Source organism: Pleurodeles waltl, chromosome 1_2 (genome assembly GCF_031143425.1).
Source record: "Pleurodeles waltl isolate 20211129_DDA chromosome 1_2, aPleWal1.hap1.20221129, whole genome shotgun sequence".
Lineage (NCBI taxonomy): Eukaryota > Metazoa > Chordata > Amphibia > Caudata > Salamandridae > Pleurodeles > Pleurodeles waltl.
In genome coordinates this window covers 1,291,512,553-1,291,531,301 of record NC_090437.1, presented here as the reverse complement: position 1 = coordinate 1,291,531,301, position 18,749 = coordinate 1,291,512,553, and positions in this window count along the sequence as shown.

The window sequence follows — 18,749 nt, the reverse complement described above, 5'->3', positions numbered from 1 at the left end:
AGGTCGCCAGAACTGGTAAAGACAATGGAACTACTGACTGAAACGATGAGTGTAACTTTTCCTACCTGACATTCTACCCATTGAAGACGTCAATTACAGGAGCCAATAAACTACGTGAGAACTGTCTTAAGTGAAAATCCTAGTAAGGTGATCGATGGATCATTGGACAGAGATAATGATGCACCAAATATTGCCCAATTGGAAATTAGAAGCTTGTTAGACGGATTCGATATAACGACATGTCACAAGGGGAAATCAGCCATTATAGGGACATTCATGCTGTTACTTTGATAATTCTACCTTAAGACTTTGCTGTTTGATTCTTTAAACCATCCTCACCTTCCTTGCCTTGCCCGATACTTACTTCACCTCCTTATGAGGGAAGCATTCCTTCTTACTTTACCTTGCTGAGACTTTGCTGTTCTGTCCTGGCCGATGGCGAATCAACTGATGTTCTGAGGACGAAGACTGACTTTGTATGCTGACCCAGTACGGAGGGTAACTATATGATGATGCAATTGTAATTTTCTGTTTGCCTTTTCTTTCTAGGTACCAACTGCTCTTTTGATAGAGACCATAGTTAGATGTTTTTCTAAATTTGTGTTACTAAATTGTTTTGCATGAAGCCCAACATGCGGATGCTAATTCGAGGTTTGTTAAGGAGTCCGCTAAAGCGAATACAAGTAGACAAATGACTGAATCTTCGCTTTGTTGAATAATGTGCTAATGATACTCTGCTAAAGGTAATTCATATTGACGTCGTGCTTTGTTCTAATGTTCATGATCTTTGCGTTGATAAAGTCTTATTCAAGTTGCCACATTGTGACATTGTTGATATGTTTTCTGGTATTGAGACTAATAAACTTACTAGTAGAGTGTAATAAATAGGGAATAAATATCATAAACCTTACTAAATATGTGTGGTTATTTATGGTTGAAGGGTCATGAGGTGTCTCGGTTCTTATTAATGTCATTAACCAATTTGATTGATCTCTATTGGGAATATTAATGAAGTTATTGATCTATTGATTGAAATGGCAAATAGATATCTCGTCTTAAGGTGTCTCCAATCAGGGTCAAAAGGTTCATTGGCTTAAAACGAGTCCCCGTGCATGTCAGATTATTAAAGGTGGGACGCGTTATCAACGGGCAGACGCATCCTTGTCTGCCCAGATGGAACGTTACAGGCCAAGACAATGGAGATGCCAACTCAGAACTATTGAGCGACTATACAGATGCAGAATAACTTAGAATACTCACCCACCTATTGCTGTATTAGCAGGTTATGCACGGTAAAAGGCATGAGAAGAGCGACAGTACTTACCTTGCAGCACAAACCTGCCTTTAAATGGTGATCTTAACACTGGGAGGGGAACGAAGAGTGCCTCATTGCTTTTTGATATGTTGTAACTGGATAAAACTGTCTACGGGATGCTTACCTTTCTTAGATATTGGTGTTGTCTTCACAGAAGGGAGAGACCGTGAGCTTAGTCCCCCTGCGGAATGAGGAGGGCCCACATGAGCTAGGCGATCTAAGTGGGATGTAGGCATTTTGGACAGTAATTTACAACCAGAGATAATTAGTGCTACAGTTTATTAGTGGGTAGGAGTTGTTCTTGGTGAGGGCAAGGGGGGCGGGAACTGGGCCCCTACTGTCAGTGGGTTGTGTCATGGGGCTCCGTTCATACTGCCAGTGGGATGGACAGAGGGTTGGATTTGGGGAAGTTTTGTTGATGTTAGTCTTGCTGTTGTATCAGGGAGCTTCCTCACTTATATGTCTTAATATGGAGGGTCATAAGTGCAAATTGCTCCTGAGTTGTCCCAAACAAACCACATGTACCCACTATGAGTAATAGAGACACTACATACAAATTTCTTCTGTGAAATGTTAGAGGCCTAAACAGCCCCACAAAGAGAAACAGGGTGTGTACCTATTCTAAGAGATATGTGGTGTATGAGGTGTTTCTGCAAGAAACACATTTATGGGGGAACTGTATAACCTCACTACGCAAAAGGTGGCAAAGACAGATTTCTGCTGCATTCTATTCCGGTTATGCATGTGGGACACTTATATGGGTGGCACAGGGAACACCATTTAAGAACACCAGGGTGCAAGTGGATGAAGAGGGGCGCTATGTTATTCTGAAGGGTACATTGGATGGACACAACCTATGCATTTTCAACGTATATGCCCCCAATGTAGATGATGAAGCATTTTTGGGTGGACATGGAGGTATCTAGTGACACTGAGATAATCATATAATCACGGCTAGGGTCTTTAACTGTGTCCCAGATGGAGCAATAGACCAAACTGTCCCGAACACTGCAGTCAAACCCAACATGTAGACAGCATTGAGGAGAGGGTTGGAACTGGTTGACATCGTGTGCATTCGTCACCCATATGCCCAGCCACATTCCTGTTATATTCTGGTGTCAAGTACATACTGCAGAATTGATTACTGTTTGGGTCAATCCATAACCACATAGCAGATACAGGACGTATCTTACCTAAGGATATATCAGACTACTCCGCATTGTTGTTGATGTATTCACTCCTCCAGACTCTGCCTAAGATACCACTGTGGTGACTCCGGGTGGAAGTCCTAACAGACCCGGTGTTCCTTAATACATTGCACAAGGACCTCGATCAGTATTTTTAAACAAACTGGGATAGTGCATCTAGCAGAGCCATAGAGTGGGGGTGCTAAAAGTAGTCCTCAGGGACTTCTGCATGTCTAGTTCAGTGTGTATTAGGCAGACATTAGAGAGTAAGCTGACACATTGAGAGAAAATACTCACTAAGCTGGAGCGACTGCTGGCTGATACATGAGGCAACCAATCTAATTGGGATATTTAGAGATACCAGGTATGCACATTGTCAATCAATCAATCAGTGTATTTGTAGAGCGCACTACCACCCGTGAGGGTGTCAAGTCGCGGAGGGGGGGAGGGTGCTGCTACTGCTCAAATTACCAGGTTTTGAGCCGCTTCCTAAAAGTCAGCAGGTCTTCGGTCTGTCGTAGGGGCAAGGGAAGGGTGTTCCAGGTCTTGGCGGCGAGGTGGGAGAAGGATATGCCTCCGGGCGTCGCTCTTCGGATTCGGTGGTCGGCGACGAGGGCAAGGTCGGCTGAGCGGAGTTGGCGGGACGGGGTGTAGAAGGTGAGTTGTCTGTTGAGGTAGGCTGGACCAGTGTTGTGGAGCGCCTTGTGTGCGTGGGTGAGGAGCTTGAAGGTTATCCTTTTATTGACGGGGAGCCAGTGTAGGTCTCTCAGAAGGCGGGTGATGCGGCTGTGGTGTGGGCATCGAGGATCAGGCGTGCAGCGGCGTTTTGTATGCGTTGCAGTCGTTTGGGGAGTTTGGCCGGGGCTCCCGCGTAGAGGGTGTTTCCGTAGTCAAGTTTGCTGCTGACGAGGGCTTGGGTGACTGATCTTCTTGTATCTGTGGGGACCCATCTGTAGATCTTGCGGAGCATGCAGAGGGTGTTGAAACAGGTTGAGGAGACAGCGCTGACTTGCTTGGTCAAGGAGAGTGTTGAGTCGAGGATGATGCCCAGGTTGCGTGCGTGGTTGGTGGGAAACGCCGCAGATGATCTTGGAGGCTTCGGAGCGGAAAGGGGGAGGTGGACGCTCTGGGTTCTGTCGGAGAGGAAGGAGATGGTCTACTCCAGAGACTTGTCCCGGATCCCTGCGTTGTGAAGGCGTGCGCGTAGGATGCGGTGGCAGACTGTGTCGAAGGCAGCCGAGAGGTCCAGGAGGATGAGGGCCATGGTTTCGCCGTTGTCAAGCAGGACCCTGATGTCGTCGGTGGCGGCGATGAGGGCGGTTTCCTTACTGTGGTTGCTGCGGAACCCTGACTGGGATGGGTCCAGGATGTTGTTTTCTTCGAGGTAGTGTGTACCAGCTAGAGAGGCATGTACAATCAGTGAGTCACCACTCACTATATATGGAGGGAGACAAGGCAGGTCGATTGTTGGCATGCCTTGTAAAAGCTGAATCTATGATACAGCCAGTTCTGCCATTGAAAACTAGTGAGGGGCATATCACCACAACACAACAGGAAATAAACAATGTATTTGAGGACCAGTTACGAAAGGTATACACAGCACCACCTGACTTGACTATGGATGCACTCCCTACATATTTGGCAGAGCTGTCACTCCCAATATTGTCCAATAAGGACAAAGAGGCGCTGGGGACCCACTGACCAAACGAGAAATCAAGGGAGCTATTGAAACAATGAAAATTGCAAAATCTCCTGGAGGAGATGGGTTCACAGTAGAATTTTACAAAGCCTTCCCGGAAGTTGTGGTGGATAAGCTGTTACTAGTGTATGAAGGAGCTTTTCAGAGTGGGGTACTACCTCCCTCTATGAGAGAGGCCCTGATAGTACTGTTTCAAAAACCGGGCAGGGATCCGATGGTAGCAGGATCATATCACCCAAGATCAATGTTAAACGTAGACCAAAAGAGACTCAGCCATGGCTTGGGAGCGAGACTTATGTTGTTCCTCCTGTGCTTGGTACACAAGAACCAGTTGGGCTTTATTCCCCGTTGCAACACACTGTGAAATATTAGACGACTGACACAACAAGTGCCATACTCACCAGGATTAACAGAAAACCCATACACTTTAGCATTTCTAGATACAGTACAGGCATTTGACTTGGTGTGCTGGGAGTACATGTGGCAGGTTTTGGAGAGGGTGGCACTGGGGCACACTTACATAAAATGGGTGAGACTGTTGTATGAGCGACTGGTGGCGACGGTCCGTATGGGTTGCTTTGTGTCAGATAAAATCTTACTTCAGCGGGGCACTTGGTAGGGATGCTCATTGTTGCAAGTCTGTCGCAAGGCTGAGACATGTGGACCATGTTGGCTCACTTTAAGCGGATGATCTGATGGTGTATCTCCACCAACCTGCCTGTAGCAATACTTTTGAATATTATGCAAGAGTTTGGGGATTTCACAGGCCCCTGAGTCAATACAGACAGATCAGCACTGTTCCCTATTAGGACGCTTGGTGATCTGCTGGTTGATCGGTTGCCAGAGGCGGGTATTCCTTGGAAAATGGACACAGTGAGATATCTGGGTATTCAAGTGTCACGCAGGGAGAGAGCTACATATGACCTCAACTTAGGACCGGTGATTGGAGCCTTAGATCCAACTATAGCATCCTGAAATGCATTACAAATTGATGGGTAAAATAGCTCTGATTAAAATGGTGGTATTGCCCCGATGTCTCTATGTTTTACAAGGAGCTATGAAATTCCACACCAAATTTTTAAAAGATTCGATCAACTTTTGTTGCAATTACTGTGGAGGAGAAACCACTGTAGAGTAGGGCTTGCTACCATAAAAAGAGAATGGGGTAAAGGAGGGTTAGAGGTCCCGGATTTGGAGCTTTACTACTTGGCGGCTGAGCTACAGCATGCCGTTCACTGGCTCGATGGTGAGGAAATCTGGGAGAGGGCACTTTTGGTGGGCTCCCATGATGGCCATCAGTTGGGTGAACTGTTAATAAGAGGAAGATATGTTTCAGAGTCACTACCTCATGTAATTGGACTGATGTGTTGCCTGTGGGACCAGACAATACGACGTGTGACATGGAGGACCCCTTATGCTCCAGACTCAGACATATGTATAGTACACCCCTTTGCACAAATAGCCCAAATAATGTCAATTGACTGGTGGCAGGAAGAAGGCTGCATTATGTTCTCAGACGTATACCCAGAGAATCGTTTTATCACTATACAGGACATCTTTGATATGTTCGGACTGGGATGGGGACAATGTTTGCAGTACACAAAAATGGCTGCCACAGCTAGGCAGCTATGGCCATTGTTCCCCGAAGCTTAGACGCCTAGACAAACATCAGTCACTTTGTTGACATTTACCGGAGGTTGTCGGATGATAACACCCATATACAGGGCCCTTCGGGAGGATAGGCAGGTGACGCTGCTCTGTGTGGAGATGTGGTGGCATGCTAGTGGAGACTTCCTTACAACTAAGGAATAGAGGAAAATATACATAGGGGTAAAAGAAGTCTCTGTACATGTGAGGGTAAAACTGATACAATCCAATTACGTACACATGGTGTACCTCTCACCAAGGAGACTACACGCCATCTATCCGCAAAGGACTTCACACTGTGCCCACTCCAGTGCCCAGGCAGAAGACTTCTTACACATTTGTCCAGTTATAGTGTCCTTCTGGATGGAGGTCTTAGCCCATATTGCAACCATGACACGATGAACGGTTACCAAACAGGTTAAGCAATACCTATTATGAAGCAGAAAAAGAAAGGCTAACAAATATTCATATATCATGTAACAAAATCGTATAAGGTAGTGTGATTTTAGCAAAGAAAAATAATGTATGTGGGAAAATGTGCCCACGAGGTAGTTCGCCATTATTATAAATGAGCTTAATTAATCATGAAGAATCAACAATGTAGTAATCCGTCATAATTGCAGATGTATTTTTGATTTTCTTGTTGAAACTGTTATATGCTTAGTTTAAATTTAGCAGAGGCTTTGGCCTAGTTGCCTGGTCTCAAATTTGACTGCGTGGTTTTCACTTGTATTAACAAACATATATTTTGTGCCTTTAAAGCTGTATTTTTCCAGTAGAATGACTAATACACTTATCTCAAGGTTTCGTGCTAGGCAAGTTTAATCCCCTTTGAAGCAAGGTCAGTTTCCGCAGCTGCAGACAATAAAGACACTGATACAGAAATAATTGGCAAACTTTGTTGCTACTTGTGTTCCAAAGCTCCAAGGACACCTTATGCATAAATGAGTACTAAGAGAAAGACACTATTCATTGGTCAAAAAGAAGCCACCCTATGAACCCTCCAATGGAAGACCCTGAAGAATTTGGAACGTTTTCTTACTTAAACCCACCGGACAAAGAGAAGTCAGCCATTTTCTTTGATGCCATTTTGAAGCCAGATCCAAGATGCCATTTTGATGATACTCTGATGCTTTTTCTCTATTCCAGAGAGAGAGAGACTTTAAAGAATTCTCACCCTAGAGACTTTAACTTTAACTTCACCCCGCCTTGCCCATGCAATACCTTTTGCCCCATTTTCCTTGCTGCCGCAAGGAAAACTTGACTTAAACTTTGCCCCTTAGAAATTTGCCCCATGCTGATCGAACCGGTACCTGAAGGACAAAGACTTACCTTGAATGCTGATTGTATTTGGCAATTATGAAAGGATAAATGTATTATGCGTTGTGTTTTCCTTCTTAGGTACCAACTGCTTATTTTGACAGAGCCTAAGCTAGAAGTTTTCTAAATTTATGTTGATTAAATTCTTTTGCATGAAGCCCTACATGCCAATGCTAATCAGAGGGTAGTTGAGGTATTCATTTGATGGACCATGCTGAATTGAAATCTTGTTATGCTGACCAATGTATGCAATTAGTCAAATTCAGTTACTTCTAATAGTGATTTGCATTGCTATAACCGAGTGCATTATAATCCAGATTTTGCGTAGATTGCGTTTCTTCCGTCGTTATGGACAGCTAGTAATGTTCGTATACGTATATCATTTGATTTTGAGACTTACTTATATTGTACTAGCTTTGTTAATATAGGAAAATAAACTCATTAACCTTTAATAAACAGGTGTGGTTATTCATGACTGAAAGGTCATGGTGTGTCTAATTACTGATTTTCTGTTTAACTAATTTGTTGATTGATTACTAATTGAGTATTGGTTATTGATTATAATTGGTTATTGATTATTGATTTGAGGGATCCGACAATTCTTTGGATGAGGAGAGCTCAACCCGGTCAAAAGATTCACCGACCTCCGGCGTGTCCAAGTATAAGTAATTTATAAGGACTGGACGCGCTATCAGTATATGTTAGCAGAGTTTGATGGTTTGGCCCTTTGGGACCCCAATCGAACAATAGACGGATTCAAGTTAGAATTTTCTTGGATAAAACAAGTTGGAGAGATGATGATGCCCTAAATCCCCAATGACTTTCCCGGAATCTCGGAGCTTGCGAATGGAGGAAATGGAGGTGTGACAATGTTTTCGGCCTTTCTAGTGACGGTATGAGTGAAGTTAGGCTTTTGGGCTTGCATAGCTTATGCTGCAGATGAATTGTGAAGTTTGTGAGGATTTTAGGGGGTTACGAACTCCAATCAAAATTTTAGAGGAGTGATACTCCAAAGTGTGAGAGTAGGGAAGTCGTCGAACTTCATATGAGTGTAGCGCTTTGTGCAGGAAAAATTGTCCACGTGGTTGTTGATGTTGAGACGGCCCTGCGAGGTCAAGAGACTCCGGAGTATGTTCAAAAGTGTATGAGACACTTGATTGATGTTGTAATTTGTTTGGTTTATTAGGTTGATCGGGCGTGGTCAACGAGTCAGTATGAATATTGAGGAATGAAAGAAAAATTTCGACTTTGAGATTTGACGAATTCTAAGGTGCACGAGAATAGTTCATTGATCAGTTGAGAGTAAAGTTTGCGGGTCAAATTTTGCTTGCGAAAGTGGGAAACCGAGAAAGATGGAATAACTGCCGAGGCTAGTGAAAAATCCCTAAGGTTTCTGAAGCGATTGTATTACCCTTCCTGTAGTAAACCGACAGATTTGTTTTCTTCTTTTTTGTTAGTGCTCGCGATATATTGCAGAAATTAGCTTTGGGTGAAGCTGAATGAAGGAGGACAAGCCGCAAGACTTTTTCAGCAGCAGTGTGTGAGTGTGATGTCACTAGGAGCCGTGCTGGGATAGGTTGGTTGGTGAGAAGGGTCGCGCACGGATTGGACGCAGTCCGTGAAGCGCAATTGGTGGAGAAAGGCAAACGAAGAGTATTCCGGGAATTAAAGTCACTTATTGACTAAATATTTTTAGAAAAATAAAAGACGGAATGATGAAATTTTTCAAAGCACTTAAAAGTGCCTTGAGGGGAGATGTATATATTAAAGCAAATGTAGGAGAAGAAACACCGCCTGAGGGTACACCAGCTTACATCGTAATTGAAGAAAAGGGTGTCGCACCATGTCTTTGGTTAAAACAATGGTGTAAATTAACAGAAAAGCATGGAAGTGTAGCGTTCCCAACCCATGGGTCGTTTAATCTAAGAGTTTTGGAGAATTTAAGATTTGCGCTATATGACATGAAAATACCTCCAAGACCAGCACAGTTTGAAGCATTAGCAATTTGGGAACAAATGGCTAGAAGGCAACTACAAAAGAAATTTGAGACAAGAGTGAGAAAAGTAGAAAAGACACTAGCGGATGCTCGATGGGATAGTACTCAAAAGGTCTGGAGATCAGATATATTGCAGGGAATTAAATTGTTTCCAGCAATTACTGACGAAGCAGAGATGGAAGGAAAGAAAGCTACCTATAAAACAAACAGGAGTCAGTCCAGAGATAGAGAAAACAAAAGAAACTCGAAAAGGTCAGTCGAATCAGATGATGAGGAGTTCATTCTGCAATTGCTAAATGACCGCCCGCCACCAAATGTGGAAAATGAAAATGGCCCAAGCACTAGTACTGCCCCTCCAGAACCAATACAGGGTACTGTAACACCGAATTTGAGAATATCACACAGGCAAAGTAGTCCCGATATGCCTTTTACACCAGAAATACCACAAGTTCAGAGAATATATCCCGACGTGCCTAAATTGAAACCTGTCAATGATTATCAGCCACAGGTTCAAAGGCACTATTATGATGATCATAATTTGGAAATGCGTTCTAATTTAATGGTGCAGGGAGGACAGAATTACCAAAAACCGACATTGATTCAAACTGAATCAACACAAATTTTGATGCCTCAAAAGCAGATGCAAGAAGTGCCAAGGTACATTCAAACAGCAGAAAACCAGTTGGACATGCCAGCAATGATGAGCCATAATGCGGGAATTAACATGCCACAGAATTTGGGAAACAGACAGAATCCGGATGCCATATCTTTGCCTATCACTGTAGGTCCGCCAGTACCATTGTATATACAGGCAAAACCGAGTGTATGCGATCAAGGGGTAATGACACAAAATGAGACAGGAAGGAGATATATAGAAAATACTAAGAAACGACTCCGGTAGGAACACTGCCAAATAGATCTGGGTCTTTGTTGGAATTTAGTCCAATTCTAATTTGTGCTCCGTCAACTGTGGTAAGGTCAAGTCCACCACTAATAGTACTGCTAACTTCAAGAACAGAAATGTTACAGAAACCATCAGTAGCAGTCGACGTAAATGCTACATTGATGGTACTGAACATGCAACAGTTAACGCAATGGTTGAACTGCCTGAACTCCCCACAGAGTACACCCAGCGGGAAAGGAGAAGAATATTTGAATAGAATAAGATTGGGCATGGAAGCAGATGAACTAGTAGAAGGAACGATGGGTCTGAACAGGTTAGAATCATACACAGAAGAAGAGCTGAGATGCATTTGCCCTAGAATTACAAGAGAAGTAAGCAGCATACATAGGAGGTTATAGGAAATTGCAGACAGACACAAAGTAGACATTGGTAAAACCAAACACTTGAGCAGAAGTTACAGGTTAGACTTTGAGACAAAAGATTTTGAACACATGAGGTCTGCAGGAATGAAAACACACCTTAAAGAGATACTGCAAAGCGCGCAGGTTTGGAGATGTCTAGACAAGTGGGAGAGCAGGTGGGTTAAGAAAAAAGATAAGAAGAAAGAAAGTATCCCAGATCGGAATGAGAAAGCACAACAGAATGATGATCTTATAACGATGTTACCAATGAGAGAAACAGCAGGGGGAAAGCTTGTCCATGTACCATGGCACAGGTGTGATATTCAATCCTTTACGGATGACTTCCCTAAATTAAGAGAAAAACCGATCGAATGGTATCATAGATTTGTGAAACTCACAAAATGTCTTTGGGAAGACCTGAATACTTTATTTGAAATTGTAGTTCTGGCAGATTTGTGGGAAGATTGTAAAAGGGCTGTAGGTTGGCCAACAAGTGAACCAGAAAGAGATAGGGACACAGGTGCACCATCACCTACGGTAATGAGTTTATACCATAAGGTGATTGAGCATTTGAAAACAAAGGTTGCGTCGAAAAATGTAGATTGGCAGAGAATTGACAGAACGGCACAAGAGGGTAAAGAGTCGATACATGCATACTATGAGAGATTGTTGAAAGCATTCAAAAATTACAGTGGCACAGAAACGATTGAGGCAAAGGACATGCTCCATTTTGTATTCAGATTTGTGGAAGGATTGAGACCCGAAATCAGCCAAATGATTAAAATGCATTTGATTTGTTGGCAGTCAAAATCGATCGATGAGGTGTTGAACTATGCAAAATACTGGTGTGATGAGATTGAGACAAAGCAGAAAAGGTTGAAAGAGAAAGTGATGGTGATGCAGATTAGAGCAGCTCAGTCAGGTTTTCAAGGTTTCCAACAACAGTTGCCGCAGCAGCGACAGCAGGGAAATGCTATGTTCAAGCCACAGATGAGAGGCAGAGGCCGAGGAGGTTTTGTGAATAATATGGTCCTGATTTAAATAATGTTGTGGTTCCTAATGGTATACAGGCAATGAAGAAGGTGATGCCATGTCACACGTGCGGAATCGTCGGACATTGGAAACGGGAGTGCCCAATGTTGGTGCAGGATGGTGCAGGTCAGCAAAACAATGATGTCAATACTTTTCAGAATGTGAGAGGACCAAAATTGAGAGGTCCAGACCCAAATTTCCAGAATAATGTAAATCAGATGCAGGGTCTACAACCTATACAACAACAGCAGGTGCAAATGCCCCGTGTACAAATGGCACAGTTGCAGCCAATGCAGCAGCAGTTTCCTATGGTACCTAATCAGCAAATGCAAGTACCCTTAGCACCAATGAATCAACAACAAGTAATGCTTCCTCAACAGGTAACAGGTCAAGGAATTAATCAAAATGACACAGTACACCAATTCCCGTTACACAGTGAGAATGGAATAAACAATGTATGGGAGAGTGAGAGTTCAGATGAGTAGGGAAATTGTATGCTTGCGGCACCTTTGGAAGTTGATCAAAAGGGACCGTATGTGGAAGGAAGAGTTATGGGTCACAGCGTTTCATTTTTGGTTGACACCGGAGCTACACGCTCCACAGTTAGAAGCATTGAAGTACCAAATTTGCCACTTTCAGGGAGAACAGTTCAAGTAGTAGGAGTAGCAAATAGGTATCTGACAAACCCAATTACAGATCTAGTGTAAGTAAAAATTGGTAACTTTCAAGGGGTCCATAAATTTGTGGTGTGTGACTCAAGTCCGATATCCCTGTTAGTGAGAGATTTATTATGCAAATTGGGATGCTCAATTATGTGCTCAAATAATGGAATTAAAATTCAGACAAACAGTGATGAGGAAGAAGAGGACAGTTTAGAAGAAGACGAAATGGAAACTGTTGATGAAGAGTATCCCCTGATTACTCTTTATCCTATGCTCACTGAAGCATATATTCCAGCTGATTTACAAGAAACAGTTGGAAAGGAAGTGTGGGATATGACAGGGAACAAAGTAGGATTGGTCAAAGGAGCAGAACCAGTGAAAGTGACTGTAAAACCTAATCTGAATTTTCCTCAAACTCCCCAATACCATATTTCACAAGACACTCTCATGAAAGTCGCCCAACTCATTGATGAGTTTGTGAAACAGGGAGTACTGAAAGAAGTACTAAGTAGTCCATGTAATTCGCCAATCATGGGACTAATAAAACCAAGTGGAAAGGTCCGAATTGTTCAAGATTTGAGAAAAATAAATGACATAATAGTCAAATGTTGTCCCGTAGTACCAAATCCAGCTGTAATAATGTTTCAAATTCCCTGTGATGCAGAGTGGTTCTCAGTCATTGATTTGTCACCAGCATTCTTTTCTGTGCCTCTTCATGAGGACAGCCAATTTCTCTTTTGCTTCAAATTCTTGGACAGAGTCTACAGTTGGTGACAAATTCCTCAAGGGTTTTCAGAGTCACCATCAATTTTCAATCAGATTCTAAAGAAAGATTTGGAATCATTGGAATTACCTTTTGAATCAACCTTAGTACAGTATATTGACGATTTATTGATTGCATCCAAAACAGAAAATGACTGTACAGTTGACACGATTGCCCTACTGAACCATTTGGGAAGGAATGGACACAAAGTGTCTCCTTCGAAATTGCAATACTGCCAAAGGAGAGTGAAATATTTGGGTCACCAAATAAAAAAAGGGTCGAGAAGAATCATGAAAGAAAGAGTAACGAGTGTACTTCAAATGAGTCCACCCAAAAAGAGAAAAGAGGTGAGAAAGTTTTTGGGAATGGTGAGCTACTGTCGCTAATGGATTCCCAATTTCTCAACTCTAGGCAAACCTTTACTGAAACTGACCCAGAAGGATGCGCAGGATGAAATAGTGTTGAAGAGAGATGAAATGGATGCCTTTGTTGAATTAAAGGAATGCATGTGCAGAGCTCCAGCTTTAGGTATGCCTGATTACACAAAGCCGTTCACATTGTTTTGTCATGAGCGTGATGCATGTTCCTTGTCTGTCTTGACTCAAGCCCATGGTGGCGTAAACAGACAAGTAGCATATTTTTCAGCTACCTTGGATCCAGTCGCAGCAGCCTTACCAGGATGGTTGCGTGCTGTAGCAGCAGTTGGTATAAGCTTAAATCAGAGTGAGGGAATAGTAATGGGACATCCCTTAACAGTTATGGTCCCTCACTCAGTCGAAATACTTTTGACACGCTCCCGAACACAGCATATGACAGGTGCTAGACTTACAAGGTATGAGACAATAATTTTGGGATCACCAAATGTGCAGCTGAAAAGGTGCACTACGTTGAATCCAGCAACTTTGTTTCCCAGTGAAAATGTTGAAATTGAAAACGCCGAAGACATCGAACATGATTGTCTTCAGGTGACTGAATTTTGTACTAAACCAAGACCTGATATCAAAGATACTCGATTGGAAGAAAATGATCAAATTATTTTTGTCGATGGTTCATGTTTGAGAGATGCACTAGGAATATTGAAAGCAGGATATGCTGTATGCACAATAACTGGTGTTCTAGAAGCATCTTGGCTTCAGGGAGTTTACTCTGCACAAGTAGTGGAACTAGTAGCCCTTACTAGAGCTTGCCAACTTTCCGCATTAATGAAAGTCACCATTTACACTGACAGTCAGTACGGATTTGGAATAGTGCATGACTTTGGACAGTTGTGGTCACAAAGAGGCTTCATGACCTCTTCAGGATCACCAGTGAAAGTGGAGGTTGCAAAACTCAGCCTGGAATCCAAGATGGCAGCCGGATTTCCCAGCTGATCGCCACTACCGCTCTAGCCCATCCCCAGACTACACGCGGCTCTCGCTCACCTGCGGCCGTGGACGCTGCGGGTGCTTTTCGGTTTTCTGGTGGTCCCTGGCAGGATCGGGGCCGCAACGGCAGGCACCGGTGGGCCCCGCAAGAATATGTGAGCGTGACGCTCGCTCCAGACCCGCGCTCTTACCCCTCTCGGCTAAGCGCGATTTCCGCCGCTTCCTGGCAATATTAGTTGGTGTTTGGGCCGTGTGGGACGCTCGGATGGCGCCGAAGATAAACAGGACCCCTCGCTCCTTACGGGCACGGCAGAACCAAGACCCAGGAGGAACCAGAAAGGATAAAAATGTACCGGTCCCCGGATCAAAGGAGCACAGCAATCTTCAAGTGAAAGGGGGCCCGCACAAAACAACCGACATGGAAAAAGATGCAAGGTACTCTGTTCCAACAATGTTTTCTAGCGTGATGCGGCCTAAGCAAAGGTCCACGGAAAAGGCAGCTTGTGATTCGCAACCAAACGTGTTAGGAGTCAATGATGAGCATGTACCTGTTGCATTTACATCTCCTGAAGCATTCACTCCTATGTTCGATGCAGGGGGGAGGGAGCCACCCTGTCAAGAGACCGCCAGTACAAGCCCAGGAAATAGCGGGGAGGGGGTGGCCCTCCCCCCAATGGGGTGTGCGAAGCTATCCGAGCAGGAACTTAAGGAGTCAAATCAGAGGTCTCAGGAATCCATTCCAGAGAAATGTGTAGTACAATCTAGTCCATCAAGCTGCAAGTTAAATTTGCAACAAATTGACGATATGGCCAAGTCCTCAACGATATATGAGACTACCCCCCCAGCTCCTGCCCAGAGGGGAAAGGAGGCGAAACCAACAAACACCGATCAGGGGCCATTTGATACAGCAGAGAGTTTTTTTTCTCTCTCCGATAAGTCTAAAGACTCAGATTTGGACGAAGAAATTCCTTTAACAGATTCAGATATCGAGAGTAGCTCTGCTGCAAGTATCTGGGTATCGAACTACTTAACATGCAGAAGAAAATCAGTTGAGCAAACTGAAGCCAGGAGCAGCTCAGGGGCCAAGCTTAGGAGAGACCCGATCAAGCCTCAAGAGGAGGATGGTGAAATGCAGTGGGATTATACGGCCATCCAACAGGCCTTTTCGAAAAGGGATTCGGCCTGTAGTACTCTGGTGCCCCCCCCCACGGGCGACCTTGCAGAACCTCCTTCTTTGGATCTTATCTACAGGACAATGGTTCAGAATCATGAACAGACTCAGAGGGAGAGCAGGAAAACGAAAGCAGCTAGCAGACAGCTACAACTATCTATTAAAAAAGTGGTCAAATCCTGCCAGGATATTGGTGTACGCCTCGCCACCATGGAGACTCGAACGGAGGAGCTGGAAATCGAAGTTAAAGCAGCAACAGCACAGACGACGACACAAGGGCAGCAGATCTCGGATATTCAATGGAAACTGGAAGATGCTGAAAACCGTCAACGGCGGAATAACTTGAGGATCTTGGGTATAGCAGAGGACCTCGAGGGGCAGGATACTAGGGCTTATATAGCTTCACTTTTTAAGCAAGCATTCCCAGACTTGAATGGTTGGGATTGGGAAAAGGAGATTCAGAGAGCACACCGTTTTCCGTTAATGAAGAAAAAACAAGCTTTGACTGCTACTAATAGAGACCAGAGTTACCCACGGGCCATTATAGTGTATTTTGGTAATTTTTTACTGAGACAGGCTCTGTTTGAAAAAGCTCGCCCCAACTCAAAGGTGACGGTGGAAGGTGTATCATTCTTTAGTAGGCCAGACTTCGCACATGCCACTGTAGAAAGACGGTGGCGACTTAGGCAGATGATTGCTCAATTTCAAGAGTTGGGGGCGGAAGCCTACTTGCTAAGCCCTGCGCGTCTAAAAGTTGTCTACAAAACAACTACAAGATTTTTTCTTTCAGAAATTAAGGCGGGGGAATATGTACAGCAGCTGAAAACCGGTCAAGTGCAGGGGGTACGGGAGAAGGGGGGGGAGGGACTGCCGTGAATAGTTGTTTATATGTAAATGTATGTGATACTGATTGGGGTGTTTTTTTGAACATCTATCGGTTAAGGGTTTTGATCGGGAGGGTGAAGATGAGGGGCCGCGTGTATTGATTGGCAAGCCATAAGTGTGTGAAGGTGTTTTACGTATGGGTGGGCTAACGGGACTGGCAATTACCATCTTACAGGCTCAGAAGCCTGGCGATTCCATTTGTAGGGGTAAGGGTTGGGGGGTGGGTTAGAGGAGGGTGGGGGGCCACAGGGACAAAAAGGATAATGGGACACGCAGCAGGGGGTGCGGGATGGCTCTTATCAGTGGAAAAGGTGTCAGGGTGTGAAAGCAGCAAAGTCGAACAAGGCATACAGGGGAACTAGAAGGATCAGCATCCATAAAAATGGGACAGCAAAGTGAAATACGTATCGCCACAGTGAACGTTTGTGGGCTCAATAATAACAAGAAGCGGCAGTTTGTAGGAGAGGTTTTCAAGTCATGGAATGTCGATATTATTTGTATGCAGGAAACCCATATTCCAGGTACACAAAAGCAGCTAATGGAGTTTTATGGGTGGAAGCTAGCGGTTTTTACACGACAACACACAACCACTAGAGGGGTAGCGATATTAACTCGGATCAGTACTCTGGTTATACATAAACAATTTGCTGATAATCTTGGCAGGCTTGCTCTGTTGGAATGCTCGGCTAAGGGACTAAGGTTCACTCTATGTTCTATTTATGGATCTAACACAGATGATCCAGAGATACTGGATTGGCTTAATTTAGAACTTACGAATTGGTCAACACCTATCATAATGTGTGGAGATTTCAATATACATTTAGATAGTAAAGAACCCATTCAGGAACAAACACTCTACCTGGGTAGAAAAAACAAAGTTTTTAGGGCACTTCAGTCATTGGCCATTAATCATGGCTTGATCGACGTCTGGCAGTTGTGTTGCCCGCAGGATTCAGGGTCCACCTTTTTCTCTGCTCCGCATAAGAAATTAGTCAGGTTAGACTACTTTTTTGTGACAGCCTCTCTACAAAACCAAATAGGGGTCAATAGACTTCCAAGAATTATATCAGACCACAACCCATTGGTTTTGGCTTTGGAGACAGGGAGAAAGGGCCCGCAGCCGAGATCTTGGACATTTGATAGGACACTATTAGCTGATCCAGTGTATATCCATAAAATGAAGGAATGGATCCCTGAATTTTTTAAGATAAATCAGGGTTCTGCTTCTTGTCAGATAGTTTGGGATACTTTTAAAGCTGCTGTCAGAGGAGAAACCCTGAGTTATGGGTTAAGAAAGGAGAAAATATGCACGGATCAGCTAAAATTAGTTCAGACAAAGCTGGTTAAAGCTGAGCAGCGACTAGGGGAAGTGATCCGCAGTGGAGTAGATATTTCAGACATTCTGTGTGATGTGAATATCATCAAGGCAGAAGCCGCCAAGATTTTCATGGATAAGGCTGCTGCAAAATTTTTAGTATACCGTCAGAAATGCTATGAGTATAGCGGGAAAGTGGGCCAACAGCTGGCCTTAAGAATAAGACAAAAGCAGGTATTTGGGAGTATTAAAAGCTTAGTGAATGAAGAAGGGCGGATGGTACACAACGGTCCTGAGATTATGGAAGTCTTTAGACAATTCTATCAAAAATTATATACCCAGGAAGAACAGCCCCAAGAAGAGGAAGGGATCGATGCCGCGGGCAATGAGATATCAGGTCAGTTAAGAGAGGAAGATAAGGCAGCTTTAGAAGCACCTATGACATTGGAGGAATTGGATGTAGCAACTCGTGCCTTGGCAAGTGGGAAGGCAGCAGGGGGGGATCTAATTCCACTAGAATTCTATAAAGTTTTTTTTGTGGAGATATGTAAACAGCTACTTAACTTATTTATTGAAGTACAAGCAGGGGCTCCTCAACCGGCCTCCTGGGGGGAGGCTAAGATAGTAGTTTTTTTTAAAAAGGACAAGGAACCCACTCAGCCTGGTTCATATCGCCCAATCTCTTTAATTAACAGCGATGCCAAAATCTACGCTAAAATACTTGCTAGCCGCTTGAGTTTGGTAATCTCAGGCTTAGTATCTCCATGGCAGCATGGCTTCATCCCGGGGAAAAGCACGGCAGATCATATAAGACGAGTTATTACGTTACTTGATGTTAGTGCAATAGCCAGGCTTCCCATGGCAGTAATCTTGTTAGATGCGGAAAAAGCCTTCGATCGGGTCCATTGGCCCTTTTTGTGGTCTGTCCTGCGTAAAAATAACATCGGTCCCGGGTTTGTCAAGGCAATTCAACAGCTTTACCAAAACCCAACGGCTACGATACAAGTTGCCGGGCTAAAGTCGTCCTCAATCAATATTCAGAGAGGCACGCGACAAGGGTGCCCGTGTTCACCACTGCTTTTTGCGCT